The sequence below is a fragment of the Nannospalax galili genome, unplaced genomic scaffold (genome assembly GCF_000622305.1).
Source record: "Nannospalax galili isolate Female #2095 unplaced genomic scaffold, S.galili_v1.0 scaffold229, whole genome shotgun sequence".
Classification (NCBI taxonomy): Eukaryota; Metazoa; Chordata; class Mammalia; order Rodentia; family Spalacidae; genus Nannospalax; species Nannospalax galili.
Genome location: NW_008360328.1, coordinates 3,727,874 through 3,745,773, shown reverse-complemented (window position 1 = coordinate 3,745,773; position 17,900 = coordinate 3,727,874). Strand labels below are relative to the sequence as shown.

Below are 17,900 nucleotides of genomic sequence, written 5' to 3'. Positions count from 1 at the left end.
TTCTGGAGATCCAAGGAGAAATGAGAAAACCAAGTTTTTCTCAATGTAAACATGTTATATTTCCTATTGGGCTCTGAATACAAATAGAATAACCCCATCATGCTGCTAGTCTTTCCAATCAATTCTTAATGAGATTGATGTTGTCGATACATGCAACATCTTCTTGAGTAGCAACGTTTTGCATAAGCAAATGCTTCTTTACTTTTCCCATATTTTACTAGCATATATTAACTGTATAAAATAATGGATTTCACTGTGACATTTTCAGATACATATTATATTTTTATTATATTCCCTTCCATGTACCTTTTCATATCCCCTAACCCATCCACTGGTCCCCTTCCTCTTCCCAAATAGACACTTTCTATTTTCAACTTTTCTTTTTCTTCTGGGTTCCACACATGCAACAAAACAGGGGCTACTGGACTTTCTGAGTCAGCTTATTTCACTTAACACAATGCTTTCTTGTTCCATCCATTTTTCTGCAAATAATATGATTACATCCTTTTTGGGTCTTTTGTTTTGTTTTGTTTTTCCTTTGAGACAGAGTCTTGTATATCCAGGCTGGCCTTGAACTGTCTATGTAGCTAAGATTGGCCTTGAACTTCTGATCCTCTTGCCTGTACAGCCCAATTGTAGAGGTTAAAGGAATGCACTACCACACCTAGTTTATGCATCAAAATGAGGGTTTTATGCATGCTAGGCAAGTACTCTAACAACTGAGCTACATTCCCATCCCCATGATTTCATTTTTTGGCTGTAATATTCCATTGTTTATATGTGCCATATTTTCATTATCCATCCATTTATTGATGCCCTTCTAGGCTGGCTCACTTCTTGGCATCAGGAAGTTTTGTGATAAATATGAGTTGAAAATATTTTTGTGCTATGTGGACATAAATTCCTTCAGGCATATACTCAGAAGTAGTATAGCCAGATCATATAGATTTTCTGATTTTTGTACTTCTTAATTTCAGTTGCCCAGATACACAAGCTGAGGGTAAGAAATTTGGGAGTTGTTTCTTGTCTTTATATTGATATATTCAACTGTGCCTTTCATTGTACTCATAAAACCAATCATTAAAATGTGCACCTGGGGCTGGAGAGATGGCTAAGTGGTTAAGAGTGTTTGCTGTCCTTGCAGAGGACCCGAGTTTGGCTCCCTGGATCCATGTCAGGAAGCTCATAACTGCCTGTAACTCCAGGTCTAGGGAACCCAGTGCCTTCTTCTGACTTCTGTGGGCACTCACATGCACATACCTACACATACACAGACATATATATATATGTGCACACAATTAAAAATAAATCGTTAAAAAATATACACTTACTTCTGTTTACTAATAGAGAACTCTATGGTACGGCACAATATTTTAGAAATAGGACATTGTGACATTGAGCATGCTCTTAAAAATCTCCATATTACACTAATCACTCATTCAAGAGAAACATTCTTCCACAGCACGTATAAAGGGAATCTGCTGGGAGAATGAACACTGGTACCCAACCTGATCTGTCATAGTCAAGTCATTTGAATTCTGAACTTTAGTAACCAAAGATATAAACCCATGGAATGAAGCTAGGTAATTTCTGAGGTGCCTCGGATGTTAAGTAATCTGAGATTCTGGGGTGGTCACTCAGGACTCTCAGCTTGCAGTAGAGTAGAATCTTACTTCTCAGTTTCTATGTGCTCCTGTCCTATGACATAGGAAGGTGTTTTCCCAGTCCTATTCCCACACTGTCAAGGAGGCATAGGAAAGATGATAAGGAAAAGTTTGTAGGAGTGGCTACCACTCCATGCTCCTGACTACAAAGGCAACATCAAAGCAATGCAAAAGGAAGCCTGAGATGCACAAACGTGACTCTCTTAGGCTCCTTCCATGGTTTGCAGATCACTAGGACAATAAAGAAAAGCAAATTAGCATCTGCCAAGGTAATATGTATGATCAGGCGCTGAATATCACTTTCCAGGGCAGATTATCTCAGTGGTGAACAGGAGGCAGATAGGCACAACTCGCCACCTCCTTCCTTGGTCCCCATTTGTGCTCTTTCTGAACAAAAATTATGTGCTTCGTTCTCTACCGCCAACTGCATTGTGGAGCTCATGAGAGCTGCTGTGGCCCTTCTCAACCCTTTCCCATCAGTCGCAGATCTCCCACTGCTCTGGGCTAATGCAAAATGCAATAACGTTTAGCATCAGGACATCTCTGAGTCAAGAGGTTAAGGGAAAACACATCTCCCATTGTGTTCCTGCAGCTCTGATACTGTTAATGGCAGAAACACCATGGAGACAAATAGATCTCTCTTTATTCAGAAAGCTTTGAGTGAAGAGAAAATATATATGACATCTTTATAGCACGAGAGGCCTCTCTATATAGTGCATTAAGGCAGGTGGAGGAGGGGAGACGTTCACCAACATGTTTGCTAAGGCTTGAGCTTGTCTGGAGGGAGGATTCTGTCTTCTCCATTTTCATCCCTTGCCTTAGTAAATATTTCCTGTTCTAGCAGAGAGAAATAAGATGTGACCTCCCTCTGAAAGTATAAACTTGGGGAATGAGGACTTTGAATAGACATAGTCAAAGCATTACGGGTGTTTGTTTTGAAAAATGTGATCCAAAGAGGTATCAGATGATACCACGTCTTCCTTTTCTACCCTACCTGAGTACATCTTGCTTTTCTCTGCTATTGGGTTCAGCATAAGGAACACAAATCAGCGTATTTGTGAAAACAAACCAAGGCCAAAATATTGGGGAATGAGGACTTTGAATAGACATAGTCAAAGCATTACGGGTGTTTGTTTTGAAAAATGTGATCCAAAGAGGTATCAGATGATACCACGTCTTCCTTTTCTACCCTACCTGAGTACATCTTGCTTTTCTCTGCTATTGGGTTCAGCATAAGGAACACAAATCAGCGTATTTGTGAAAACAAACCAAGGCCAAAATAGATAAAAAAATAATAAATAAATAAATAAATTAATTAATAATGTTTCCCCTGAGATTTTCACTCAGAAATTACCTGAAAGTGACTGTGATCTGTGTGGCTGTAAAGATCATATAGAAACATATTTTTGTTCTCTTTGTTTACTTGCCAATGGCCCTCAGAGAAATCTTAGGCAGGAGCACTTCTTGTTCCCATAGAACTTTAAAAAGAATTTTGTTTTATGGCTTATGAGTTGTGATCGAAAGTTAAAATTAAGATATTGCATTTCCTTAGAACCTAAAGAATTTTTATTCTGTGTTAAATTCTAGATCAAGAAGCTGAGTGTGGTGGTGCATGCCTTCAATCCCAGCACTTGGGAGGAAGAGGCAAGGTAGATCTCTGGGAGATCGAGGCCACTCTGGTCTACATAGTAAGTTCCAGGCCCGTGCTGGGACTACAGGGAGATCCCGTCTCAAAAAAGGGGGAAAAATCCACTTGCAGGGTTATTTGCCCACTTTAGAATAATTCTCCAAGTTATATATTGTCTTTGAGGTATTTGGAGGATAGATTTTACTGATTATAGCTGTGAGTGGACTCTGCTGCTGGCCTTAATGAAAACTGAGAAGCAGAAAGTGGTGGACAGGGAGGGGTTCAGCTTCGACATTGAACTGGAAAGTTATGGAAATGTTTCCAAAGCAGGCAAAGACATTGCAATACCACTCCAAATGTTGATTCCACTGCATCCAGAGAAGCCAGATCACATGTATAAAAGTCCATTAAGTTCAGGAAAGCAGGGCAGAAATTCCAGAATGACTTGTTGTTTGATGAATAAGGCCCCAAGTGTTCTATGGTCAGCACTTATAAATTTGAATAAAATGTATAGAACTCAAATCATAACTTGCATTCCAAACTGGGGCAGCTCATGTTTAGTGATGAGGCTGAATTGTTACAGTGACATGCTGATTCTCTTTGGGGTGGACAAACAGCTTTGAGACATACATAGTGCTCTCAAGACAAGTGTTGTATGTTCTACGTCCTCTAAGTGTCAAGGAGTCTTGGTCTATTTGTAGCCTTTTGTTATTGAGTAATTAGGTGCTGCTGATATAGTGAAATCAATATGTAAAACACATTAAATCAAGCATAATTAAAGAAAATGAGAGCTGCTGACTTGGCTTCATGGGTAAAAGCACTTGCTGCATAAACCTGACAACCCGAGTTTGATCCCCAGATCCCACAGTGGAAAGAGAAAACCGACCCTGAAAGTTGTTATCTGACAACCGTAGCACATGTGCACCTGCACTCATACATACATACACACATCACACATTCATATAATAGTGATGAAATTGCTTTAAATAAAGGAAACCATATTCACAAACACTGAACAGAAAGCTAAAAAAAATGAATTTATGGGAAATAAAATTTTTATTACTACCATGACCAAGAAGCAGAGTTTTCTAGCTAATCATTTTAATACGATTCCCCTGTGTGAGATGCAAGAATGACCACTTATTAAAGCATATATTCTGATTAAAGCTAAAACTATTCTGAACACAGTTTAATGCTTCTTAAGACCTATAAGTTATTCAGAATCCTGTGTGCTTCAAGGTCAGCATTATAAAGTTAAATTTATCCTGTAGAGTTGTTTGACATGTAAAAGTGCCAGTTACAGACGTCAGCCTGGCGGAGTACTGGCTCAGCTAGATTTTACCAATTATGTTCGATGGCTTGAGTTAGAAACTCATGTTGATACAACTCTCAGGACTTCTACTGGGAAGATGCCAAAATGTTATGTTGAAAATTGCACATTACTCTTCATCAGTCCACCAAAATATTTAGTTCTGAATACAGAACACACATTGTCCCATGACCTGGCGCAGCTCTAAATTTAGCCAGCTCTGTGGGCTGGGCATTGCCTTGCCAACACTTCTCTCTACCTTGTCCTATGCTGTCTGTACTCTCAGAGGCTGACCTTCATGTATAGCCTGGACAATCACTTTGCCCTCTCGCTTGTCCATATGTTTGGCCACTGCAAGTCATCGGTAAGGAGGCAGGGTTCTGAGTTCCCCTGACTGTGTGCTGGAAGGCTGGACCTGAACCTCACAAAAGGTGGCCACCTCCGATGGTTTCAGCTCTGACTTCTTTAGCATCTGAGAATCACCCCCTGACTCTTTCAGGCCCAAGGGGTACAAGGGTTTCCTGCTGTTTCTAGTCCAGGGACCCTTCACCAACTTTGTGGGTCCCTCTTTATAAGTAATCTTTGTATTAAACTTACTTCAGTAGGCCCATATCTGAATGTAATGTTCTCCAAACTTGAGTTGTACTCTCTAAAGTCAATATTGGCAAGATAACAGGCACATGATCATTTGAGAAGTTATCTTCACTTTCTGTCCTGTGGGAGATGAAGGATTAGGAGTAGATGATTGTCTTTCACATAAAACCATAGGTTTAGAAGGCAGAGACTATATCTAATGCCTCCTTTATCATTCTACAGAAAACTTGGCAAAGGGCTTAGCTCACAGCACAAGCTCGATTTTCATGGATAGTCTTGTAGAGGTCCCCGAATCCTCAAATTCGTGTAGGCCAAAATGGAATGTAAATACTTGACTTGGGTTGTGAATTTGAAGAAGTCAAGGACTGCATTTTTTTCCCATAGCAATTCTAAATAATATAATCTCACTTGTTGTTTACACTGGAAATTCTAACTCAATAAAAATATATTTCCTTTATGGGTTAGGTTGATTTATAGTCAGTAGACGGGAAATAATTCTACTTTAAATGTATCAGTCTCATTTTTCCAATTTATCTTTTGTTACCCAGTCATTCTCTACTAGATGTTAGTTTATCTCTGTATTTGTGTATGCTTGTGTGTGCATACCTGTGTGTGTGTGTGTGTGTGTGTGTGTGTATGACTCATATACGACTCTCCCTTCTCTCATAATATTGATCATTTTCTGATTATAATCTGGATAAATGGAACACATAGAGCATAACTAAAGTAGAATATAAGAACTGAAGAACGAAGGGGATAGTCACCAAAAGTTGTGTTCTCATGCTTTATTTAAGGTTACTATTGTTGATTCACATTGTCCTTAATCATAATGCCACACCTATCTCTCTTTTAACTTCCAAAGTTGGTCAGTACTCCATCTAGTATGGAAAATGAAATGGCAACTCCTCTGGTTTGTAAAGCACTAAGTTGGGACCATGCTGCTATACCCACTTCCACTTTAGAAAAGTCAATGTCGTAATGTCTAATGTCTCTGAAACTAGGAAAAATAGATTAGGAAAAGCAGTAGAGAAGAGCTTGCCCTTTGACTTTCTTTACGGAAAGAAAACTGTTTGTGTCAAAGGGCATATTCTTCGTTCTTCATATTTTGCAAACAGATCATTTCTTCTACAAATGGGGGTGGGCGGAACATTATCAACACAGATAAGAGAAACTGTTCGGTGATAACTTTACTAGTCCACTTGGGGAGTGACCAAAGCACTATTAGATAAGTTAAAAACCAAAAAAGCATGGAAAATATTTCTGCCAAGCATTTCTTGTACTCTTGGCAAAGACCAATCAATGGTTGTGTTCTCTATCTTGGGACTATCTCTTGTGGGCCAGACCAGATGATCTAATAGGTCTTTATAATCTCCAAACACTGTGATTTCTATCCCCAAGTGAACTGCATAGTTTGTTTACATAGAAACACACTGAGAGGCTTAAGAAAATGCAGCATGACTAATGCTAAGCAAAGTGAGCCAGGGTTACTCAAGTGATTTTCTTTCTAAATAGGATAACTAAATTAAAAGCACAGAAGTTCTCTCCAGCTCTTCTACAGCATGTCAATACGTAGATTTGGGGGACCAGAATTCCCCTGTAGTGAATTTGTTTTCTACCACCAATTAATCATAATGTGTTGTCCTGTGACATCAGTAAACTTTTGCTGTCCTTATTAAGAATGTTCTTGATGGTGATTTGATTTAAGTTGTTTTAATTTCAAATTGTATCCCAGGCACATTGGAAATTAGAAATGCTAGGAATAATAGAAAAAAATTAAAAATTACTAGAGAAATATAAGCATCATAGATACAGCATAATTTCCGTGCATTTCAGCTTTATTAAGAAATTTTTTTGTGTGTCATGGGCTACATTTGTCTAGGCAAATGAAACATTGAGAACAATTGCTCTTTTTTTCTTTTTTTTGGTAAAATGTTGCTTTTGCAGGACTAAGTTGGCAAAGACAGTTGTAAAGACTCTCTCTCTTTCCTCTATGTTGTATAAACATCTTGTGATTTCTCTATCAGGTAATTCTTTGAATCTCTCTGGGACTAAAAATCAAAGCTATTTATGTTGTTATTGATGTGTTTAGTTTTTGAATTAAATCTCCTCAGACCTGGCATTGGGCCCCTTACGGATGTGTATAGGGAAAGGCAAGAAAGCTTGCTTCTGGAAGCTTCTGGAAGACTTGGGATTTCTTAGCTGGTAGCTTGCCCAGTTCACTCTGGGACATAGTGGTTAGAAAAATACAGGCAATATATACCCATTATGAAGGCAGAAGGAAAACAATCCTAGTATTACCAGTAGATTGTGTTTCTAAGACAACAGGATAAGACTGTAGGCTATTCTTTTTTTTTCCCATTCATTTTTTTAAAAAATATTTTATTTATTACTTTTATTTTATGTGTATAAGTGTATTGCCTACATGTTCATAAGTGTACCTGTGCCATGCAATGCCTGCAGAGGTCAGAAGAGAGTGTTGGATTCCCCTGGAACTGGAGTTACAGAGGTTGTTAACTGCCATGTGGGTACTGGGAACCAAACCCAGGCCCTCTGTAAGAACAGCCAATGGCTCCTAACTGTTGAGCCGTCTCTCCGGGCCCTTTCAATTCACTTTCATTACCATATAATAATTGTACAAAATAATGAATTTCATTATGCTATTTTCATACATGTATACAGTGTCGCTTGGTCATAGGTCTTTAGAGGTAGTGCCTGGATATTGATCTTTTCTTTCTAACTGTTCACCAATTTGTTAATTCAAAATGTCACATAACGAGTGGGAAATATGTTAACAATTAGAAATCAAGACAAGCAAATGGTTAAGTAGGGCACTGATATGCTGGGAATGATAGAAAAATGCTGGGAATGATGATAGAGACAAATTTAAAGATGGCTAGAGAAATATAAGGATCACAGATACAGTATGAGATTGCTATGCTGAATGTTGGTTGTCTTTTTGTTGAAATTGTGGCTATAAGGAATTATACTGGGGGCTTCATAATTGGTCCCCACCATGTGTCCTGTGCATTCAGAGACCCGATTTATCATTTGGAAATCCCTTTTATTTCAACACAAAGAAGAAAAGCCATATAAATATAATGTATTTTTCTGATCCTATAGCATTGCTGAATTGATTATTCCACTTATCCTTAAAACCAAAGCATTCCTTTTGAATAGGATAATAATTTTTTCCCAGGCTCTGTACATACTATACACTAAAAGTGCCAGCAAATCACCCCATCCTGCCTGTTCTTTGTGAAGTGCAGACATCTTTCAAGATTCCATCTAATAACCTATTCAACATGAAATGGAGCACATATTTCTAGTCCTGGAGTTGTATGGTTTATTAAGGAGAACACCACTCATGAGCAGGGCACATCTCCATCCAGTGTCAGCACACATTCCACCTGTGATTCCTCTCGAATCTGAATCATTTACATAATTCATTCTTCGAAGTTATCCCAAAACTTAGACTACTGCTGAGAACTGGTCCTGTGCAGAAAGATGTGTTTGCTTTGACTCTTTGCATCTTCCAAACTATAGCTCAAAAGTCATTCTCTCTGTTTTTGCATCCTTTCTTTCATTTTCAAATAAGGCTTAGTTCAAACAACCAACATATCACATAACATGATGCTCCATGTGACCCGTGTCTATTCCATGACAGGTTTTGTGACTTCCTTGATGAGATGGACACCATCTTAATCAACTTTCAGTTCAAGCTGACATGTAGTAGGGAACTCCATAAGTGTTGGTGCCCTTGAATCAACATTTATCTCAGTAAGCAATTTTCCATAGGCCTGCGATCTAGAGGATGTTAAGCTCATGGAACATTCACACTCCAGGTGTAAGTTCTACTCAGTTTTTGTAGCACTGACAGAAGTTTGTTCTGCAGTTCTTTCAGTGCACAAGATCAAATCTGAAATAGGTTCCAGCAGCCAAGTGAAAATCAGGTGCAACTGAGGATCAGAGCTTTTGAACCTTACTATGTGGGGAGTTGCCAGAAATTAAGAATTAGCTAAAATATGAATATGTAGATTTTGATGGACAGAGTTTAGGGGGTAAAATATTCCTGAGGAAGGGAAAAATGTAAACAAAGGATTTGACTAGAGAGGAACAGGATGCATTCAAGAATGCAAGTATTCCATTGAGCTTAGACATAGGTTGAAAATAGGTTTAGTAGAAGAAAAGTCTTTACAAATAATATTCATAGAGGGAGTTTGCATAACATGTGAAGGTGTTTGGAGTTTTGCCAGGTAACAATGGGGAGCAGCTAGGCTGATTAACTGTCTTCTTGAGATGATTAATTAGCTTATAAAGTGGACATGACAAGATGTGGGGAGACTAGTTAAGAACTTATTACCATAGACTCAGGTGAGTTATGTGCCATTCTGAACTACAGTGTTGGCACTGTGCACAGCAAGGAGAGAATATTTGACAGATCCTGTCTGGGGGAATGGATCTCAACAGTAGATGGATAAGAAAAAGAACAGCGACATCTTGTTCAAGGGCGATTAGGCAAATTAGTTTATTTATATTTAAGCACTGAGGTCTTGTGAATATTTGCAGAAATAACTGACAGACTAGCAATGGAAGCAGTTATTGCTGAAGATGATCATTTGAAAAATGAATGATGTAAAAAGAAGGCCGAAAGATGCTAGATCCTAGAGTGATGACGATTAAGGCACATCACCATAATTTCATAAAGGATGCTGATAAAAATAGACACAGGAAGCCCTAGAGGGAGAAGAGATAGGAATTTCTGAGCAAGCAATTCCTGTTACCGAGGGAATTCAGGTTATGTCCATGTGTACTGAGGATTAAAAAGGAAAGGAGATAGATATCATTAGAGTTGCTGAAACCAAAGAGTTACAAATAAACGTCTGCAGTGTGGCCAGAGTAGGGAACAAGGACTAAACTACCAAGTTGAAGCACTCCCACACTGAACGTTCCAAGCCATTTTCCTTGATGCATCTTAACGTCTGTGAATAAACCTCACTCTGCTGTGTTCTGATAGTTGAAGAATTCTTGGTTATGAGCTAAGTTTTCAAGAATTCGGTTTATCATTTCAAATGAAAATATTATGCTTAATTTCTCGTTCCCCAAAGGCAAGAGCCTATAAATTCACAATCACTGGTATGTATTCAAAGATATAATCTATCCTCATCCATAGACTCCTCACTGGTGGAATCAAAAGAAATTTTTTAAAAATGTATTTGTAGCTATGAAATTAATATTTGAGGGTCTGGAGAGATGGCTCAGTAGTTAAGAGCACTGGTTACTCTTGTAGAGGACCCGGGTTTGATTCCCAGCACCAACATAGCAGCTAACAATTGTTCATAACTCCAGTTCAGGGGAATCTGATGCCTTCTTCTGACCTCCACAGGCATTGCATGACATGGGTGCACTTACATACATGCAGGCAGTACACTCATACACATAATAAAAAATAAATTAATTAGTATTTGAGCTTTTGTGGTCATTTTGTAAAGAGCAACAAAAAACTTGTGTCACCTGATGCTGCAGCCCTTCTGTCTGATTTTGTATTTTGTGCTTTTTACTGATGATTTTACTGTCTCTGGCATGTTTATGCTCAAGAAGGCTGTGATGTGTCTAGTGGAAAAAAATAAACATGTTAAATAAACTATCCTCAATGTGAGTTACAGCTGTTGAGTTCCATGTTAATGTGTGTATATATATATATATATATATATGTATGTATGTATATCGATCAGCCTGTACTTCCTTGAGGAGCAGTTTTCCAGGGTTTACTCATTTAGTCTTCATACCAACCATGTAATACAACTACTGCAACTAGGTATATGGAATCCACACATTGTTGTTGGTTAAAGGCGGCTGTCTTGGCCGTGTAGATCACTAATGTGGTTGAAAACCAAAATGAGTCTAATTCATTTGTTTGTTTTCATATCATTTCAGACTTCGAGACAAGGTGCACAACTAGCTAACTACTCCTTAACAACCTTTAGTTAGCTGGCCTGCATGTTAACATCTTCTTAACCACCACACAATGCTCAGACCAGGAAGTTAACATGGCTGTAATAATGCAGCTAACTAATATGTGCCCTCATTAGGCTTTCTCTACTTGGCTCTTTCATTGCCTTTTCTAGAATTAGGATCCAACCCAAGATTCCAGACTATATATGTAGAGACATGTATCCTGATCTCTTTCAGTCCAGAATGGTTCCTTATGTTTCTTTGGTCACATATTTTATAGAAAGAATCTCAATTTGGGTTTGTCTGGTGGTTTCTTGAATTTAAATGGAGGTTATTCATTTTTGACCAAAATAACCATGGAAATGATGCTGTGTACCTTATATAAACCAAGTCAGAATCAGTCAACTCCTGTTGTCGGGCAGGTGGTATGAATTTTGATCACTTGGTTAAGTTGCCATGTTTTTTTTCACTATAAGGTTATAAGTTGAAGATGACTGTGTGTGTGTGTGTGTGTGTGTGTGTGTGTGTATGCGTGTAAACACTCAGATGCTTTCACATATGTGTGTGCATGTGAGTGGAAGCCAGAAGTTGATCCTGGGTGTCTGCCTCAGCTGCTGTCTGCCTTGTTTTTGAGAGAGGTCTCTCACTGAATCTATTAGTCACTGGTTGATTAAACTGGCTCAACGGAGAGCTTTAAGGAGCCACCTGCTGCCCCGCAACCCCCTTGCTGGGGTTACAAACACACATGCAGCCGTGCTCACATTTTTACATGGGCTCTGGGGATCTGAAATTAGGTCCTTCATGTTTACACAGCAGGTACTTCACAGACCAAGCCATCGCCCCAAATGCAAAGTGATTTTTAATGCTAACATCTTTTTATGTTTTCAACCAATAAACACAATATCATTACCCAGTTCTATGCTGAATCTGATGATGCCACTAGCATAATTTTTAAATATTTTATTCTTTTGTTCACTCAGAACTTAGTCTATTTGGGAAGCTTAGAGTACAAATATTAAACATATATGAGGCACAGAACCTAAACTATAGAAGTCAGGGAGGGCTTTCAATAGAAAGGGGAAATTTATTTTGAACTTTTGAAAAAAAATTTTACTCCTTTAATTGAATTCTTTTTTGCCTTTTTGAGACAAAGTTTCCCTGTAGCCACAGCTGGCCTAGAACTTGCTGTGTATACCAGGCTGGCCTTGATCACACAGAGATTCACCTACCTGCTTCTACCTCCTGAATGCTGGGTATGCCACCATGCCTGGCTTTCTTAATTGAATTTTTTCAATTTTTATACAATATAGTTTGATGGTATTTATAAATCCCTTCCCCATCCACTCCTTCCCCCGCTACCCCCTCCCAGTTTAATGTACTCTCGTGTGTGTGTGTGTATGTGTGTGTGTGTGTGTGTGTGTGTGTGTGTGTGTGTCTGTGTGATCCTTTGAGATTGCTCTGGACTTTTAAGAGTATATGATCTTTTTCTGAGTAGAACTTCATAATTTTGTTCATTCCATGAAATATATTTAGTGCCTGGGCTCCTAAAGGAATTGTGCTAGAAGCAAGGAAAATATAAATACAACCAAAATTTCTCCTTTCAAAGACCTCCCAGTACAAACAGATAGCTCTCTGTGGAGAAAATACAATCAGCACATAGAGAGGTAAGAGAGGAGGGATGGCAAGTGCTGAGAAGCAGTCACGGGGGAAGTGAGAGGAAGGCGACTTCATGTTATCTGTTCCAAGAAAGATATCAAACTTTCCTGTGATGATGTCACTCAGTTTACACTCACGCATTTCTAGTCACGGGAAGTTAATTTATCAAGTCATCTGATTCCTGCTGCTTTGTCTCTTACTGAAGGAAAATAACTTTTTTCTGCTGAGCTAAAATTTATCTCTTCCAAACTTTCACTGATGGGTCTAATTCTTTCCTCCTTAGTACAGAGGATAAACATCTTCCTGCTGGTCCCTGACACATCTCTGCAGCCAGGCACAGTGATGCTGCACATCTGGAAGCCAGCAATCAGTAAGCTGAGGCAGGAAGAGTTCATATGGATCAGTGTGGGCTATATTGCAAGATCTTGTTTAAAAAAAAAAAATCAGACAAACATCAAACCTCAAACCACACACTGGATATTTTCTTAAGGTCCACACTTTCTAATTAAACGTGAGGAAGTCTATGCACTGTATATGATTTCTAGATCCTTCATAGTCCTTCATGTTTCATTTCTTACTTGATACAGCACCAAAAACTGAAGATATTCTCGGGCTGCCAGACCAGTGAACACTATGTAACTAGCCCCTCCTTTGTTCTAGACAATGTGATTCTGTTAACGTAGCTTAAGTATGTTTTTGATATCTTAAAATAAAACTCTTGGCTGTTAGTATTTTCTTTATAAATAACTTATGACCAACCCTCACTCTCATCCTGACCTCCTACCTTGGAAATTTTAGTATAATAATTATCTGGGATCTCCTTCATCCTACTCAGAATTTTGCACCTAGCATTCCAGCCTTATTGATTCCTATCTTCTTCTGTGCTGTTCATTTTGACCTCTTCTTGGAGTTCTCTGTGAACTTTGATATTATGAACTTTGATCTGGCAAAGTTTATATTTTCCCCCACTTTTAATATCTGCAGATAAGAATGTTATCTATTTTCACTCAAGGCTTTATTAAATAAATAGGACAGGAGGACAAGAACAGAGCTCTTGGGCAAGCCATGGGGGCCCATTCATTGCATGGTGTGCAAAGCACCTTCTCCCTCACAGGCAGCCTTGTGCCTTGCTCTGGAGGGAATGTGGGGGCAGGAAGAGCATGGCATGCCTGCCCATTGATAGTAGTGAGCCTGACCCCAGCAGAGCCCACGGTGGCTTGTTGCCAGGTTTTCTTTCAGGGAAAGGAGTTCACATTATGCCATGTGTAGAAAGTCATTGTTGTGAATGGCAGTTCCATGGTGTTTTACTTCCTCACACTCATGGTCTCATATATATGAAATGGTAAGGGATAGGATGTCAAGAAAGATTTGGCGCTCTGGCAGAATCTAAAGCAGATATTCTGTTGTTGAAATTCAAGATGGACTGGAGCTAGTGAAGTGACTGGAAAGTGGAAGGGACAAGACTGTCGGTGGAGATGACAGAAATGGAGAGGAAGGGATAGTTCCTCCAAGGAAAACTGGAAGCTGCACAGAGAAACAGTAGGGCTTTGTAACTCAGAACTGATTTGGGGAGGAAGGAGAAGAATGAAATCAAGCTCCCAGGTTTTAAGTCTGGGAGAGTGATGGTGCAGTGGATGGAAACAGGCAATTAGTAAGCACCTCAGCTTAGGGTGGGAGGCTAGTTTTATTGGTCCTGTGCTTGGCTTGATGGCCGTGAGAGACAAAGTAGCAGGCAGATGTGGGCCAAAAACTGAAGAGTCATTATTCTGAGTACAAAGAAAGGTTTTCTGGGGTTGAAAATCAAGCAGAAACCTTAGTGGCCTCCACTGTGGCAGAACTGAGGGGGTTACTCCAGCTGCCAGCACCCCTGGATTTTCTAGTACAAAGGTGGATCGTTGCAAGAGTGCATTCTTCCCGTTGAATCATTTAACTTTGCAGATCCATTTCAGATGTTGCAAATGGTACATGTGGTTAGGAAAATCTTGGACAGGGAGATTGGCTAAGATGAAATATGTCCCAATCATAGAATGAGTCGCTGGAGTAAAATCTTGGCTATGCTATTTAACCATCAGCAAATCTTCTGCCAAAGCTGTCTACCTACTTCTGAGTAGAACAGCGTTGCTATGTTTTCTTTCAATGAATACTCAATTTGAAATATTATTCATTATTTTTTATCTTATGTATATAAGCGTATTGCCTGCATGTACGTATGTAAGTGCACCTGTATTATGCAGTGCCCACAGAGGTCAGAAGAGGGCATCAAATTCCCCCAGGACTGCAGTTACAGAAGGTTGTTAGCACCATGTGGGGGTTGAGAATTGAACCGGGACTTCTGCAAGAGCAGCCAGTACTCTTAACTGCTGAGCCATCTCTCTAGCTTGGATACTCAATTTGTAGGCCTTCCACTCCACACAGAAAAAAATGAGTGCAAAGAGAGAAAGAAAGACTATGAACTGGCTCCATTGATCAGCTTTTGGAGAAACCCTATTACTCAGTACCTGATCATCCTCTTCCTACCACACATATGTTAAGCACCTGCTCATACTTATGTTAAAAGTACACAAACAGAGCACATGTCGCATGGGCTATCCTCTCCAGGCATGTAGACCCTACATAAGGAGACAAAAATAGAGTGTAATGACCAGATAAATGTTTAAATGATTCTTCTGCAGTTACATGAGCAAAGGCATCAGTCAATCTGTTTTATCAAGATACAAAATCGCCTTGAACTTTTTTTTCTAAGAACAAAAACTTGCCTGTCCAACCATCACAACTGCTTCTGCCTTTCATTTTTCTTTATTTATTTGTGTGTGTGTGTGTGTGTGTGTGTGTGTGTGTGTGTGTGTGTACGCCCATAGGTCGTTCTTGCCCTCCACTTTATTGAGACAGACTCTACCCTACCTGGCCTGTGAGCTTCCAGATTTTCCTATCCTCACTTCCCATCTCACTTTAGGAGTGCTGGGATTAAAGATGCATGCCGCCTCTTCCTGATTTTCATGTGAGTTCTGGGAATCAAACTCGGGTCCTCAGGCTTGCATGGCTAACACTTTTTACCAGCTGAGTCATCTCCCTCAGCCCTCTTCTCTCTCATCAGTTTTCAGCACCTCACCACCTTGATGGCTATGAGTCATACTTGTGAAAGGTGCTAAGGGTCAGCTGTGTGAATGATGCTGGTGAATCCTGTGTTCACAAGGTCTTTCTCTGCCTTTTGCTTTTTAACTGCTATGTTCTTCAGCTGTGACAGCTGCTCTTTTGTGTCTTCTTGCATACACTCTCAGTTGACCTCCCACTTCACTTGTAGTTGATTGTTTCAAAACATTTTCAAGTTGAGGGAAAAGTTAACCAGGATTGTCATAAATTGTGCGATGCCTCAGTGGATAGTTCTGAGTTTCTGTGAAGGGGAAGCACTACTACATTGTGGTGACATTGTGGTTCTGCTTCATTCGGAAGTGTTAGATTTGCTCACTTCTGCATTTTTGGCTGGGCCCCAGGAAGTTGAGGCTGATGAAATACTGATCTCTGGGTAGGAAAAGTTCTGTTGCTATATTCCCACAAGAGATTTTTAGGTTCTAAGTTAGGCTCTAATTTAAGAGTAGAAAGAAAAGTCTCACTTCTGGAAAGTGAAGCTATGATAAACATTCATGTAATCAACATGATAAAAATGTAACAATGTCGTAGTATAAATATAAAGATAGCCACTCCTATTTTGAAAGGTATGATGGTTTTAGGCAGGAAGTATCTATGCAAAAGGTTCATGGTTCAAGGCTTGGTCCCCAGATGGTGATGATTTGTTCATGGGTACACTAACTTCATCAATGAATCAATCCATTGATGAGTTCATAGCTGAATGGCTGTTAAGTGGCGTAACTGGAGGAAGTAAGTCACTGAGAACATACCCTTGAAGGATATATCTGGCCCCTGGACCTTTCTATCGCTGGCTTTCTCTGCTTCTTGGCTGTGATGCGGTGAGCTTTGCACCCTTCTGCCATGAATTACTGCCTCAGAAACAAAAGAAACCACTAATCGTGCACTGAACTCTCTGAAGCCATGAGCCAAACAAATCTTCCTCTTTGGATTTTCTCAGGTATTTTGTCACAGTGATTAAAACTCTGACTTACACAAATGCCCTCTGCGAACATGTGGGTGTACAGACACCATTTTGTTCCGTCTCCTGAGAACCATTTTCATATGGCAGAGCAAATCGGTGTTCATGCCACAGAACTAGAAACGATGTCACTGTCAAGACCTGGGAAAATGTCTGTTCCTACTGAGTTGGAGAAGAACTCTCAAGAGACCCAAGCACCGGAGGGTGAGCTACACAGATAACCTGTGGGAGGGACAGATAAGGAAAAGGGATACTTTTGAAGATCATGACTGTCTTCTATTACTGAAAGATCAAGAAGTGTCATGATTGGCTCTGAGCTTTGTCTACAGCTCCCGATGGATATATGTGGGTCCCTATCACCTTGCTGGTGGGTTGTTCCTATGTTAGGTGACTCATAGCTTTCTCTTCTTTATTTACTGCTGTAGTTCTAGGTAGGAACATTTGGCTGTATCTTGCTTCTGTAAGGCACATACTAGTACAAAGGAAAATTTTCAATATTTAAAATTTATGACAACCTCTAAAATAACTAGTTTAAAATGATACAGAAATTATTCTGTTAAAATCATTTATGCTGAGATCACGGTAGTATCTGTTCTTATCAGTTTAATAGTTGATAGGTCTTCTATCTGAGAACAATATATCAGGTAGATTTTTTTTAGTCAGTAATCAATTAGGAACTTGTTGCATCTACTGCACACATTGAGCTGGAATTGTAGTACCTCCAGGAACAGTGCACCCCCATGTAACAACAACAACAACAAAATGTCATTTAGGTTTCCTTTAAAATGTCAGCATTAAGGAGAATATGTTCTGTTTAAACTTTAAAGGAATGTTTGTGTTTTCTTTTAATTGTCTCTAGTGTAGCAGAGTTCCCAAGAGCCCTGAATTCCTACTTTAGACATGGTTAAACTAGAACCTAGACAGAATCATAGGCTCAGTGCCAGTCTGAGATATAGATAGCCACAGCTGTCCAGAAAGAGTAAGACCAGAGTT

General features: G+C 39.4%; 1 non-coding gene across 1 annotated transcript; it reads left to right on the top strand.

The window, feature by feature from the left end:
- Positions 1 to 17,453: 17,453 nt before the first annotated feature.
- LOC115068956 lies at positions 17,454 to 17,648 on the top strand. Its single transcript, XR_003848316.1, has one exon. It is a non-coding gene; the product is annotated as a U2 spliceosomal RNA (small nuclear RNA).
- Positions 17,649 to 17,900: the final 252 nt, after the last annotated feature.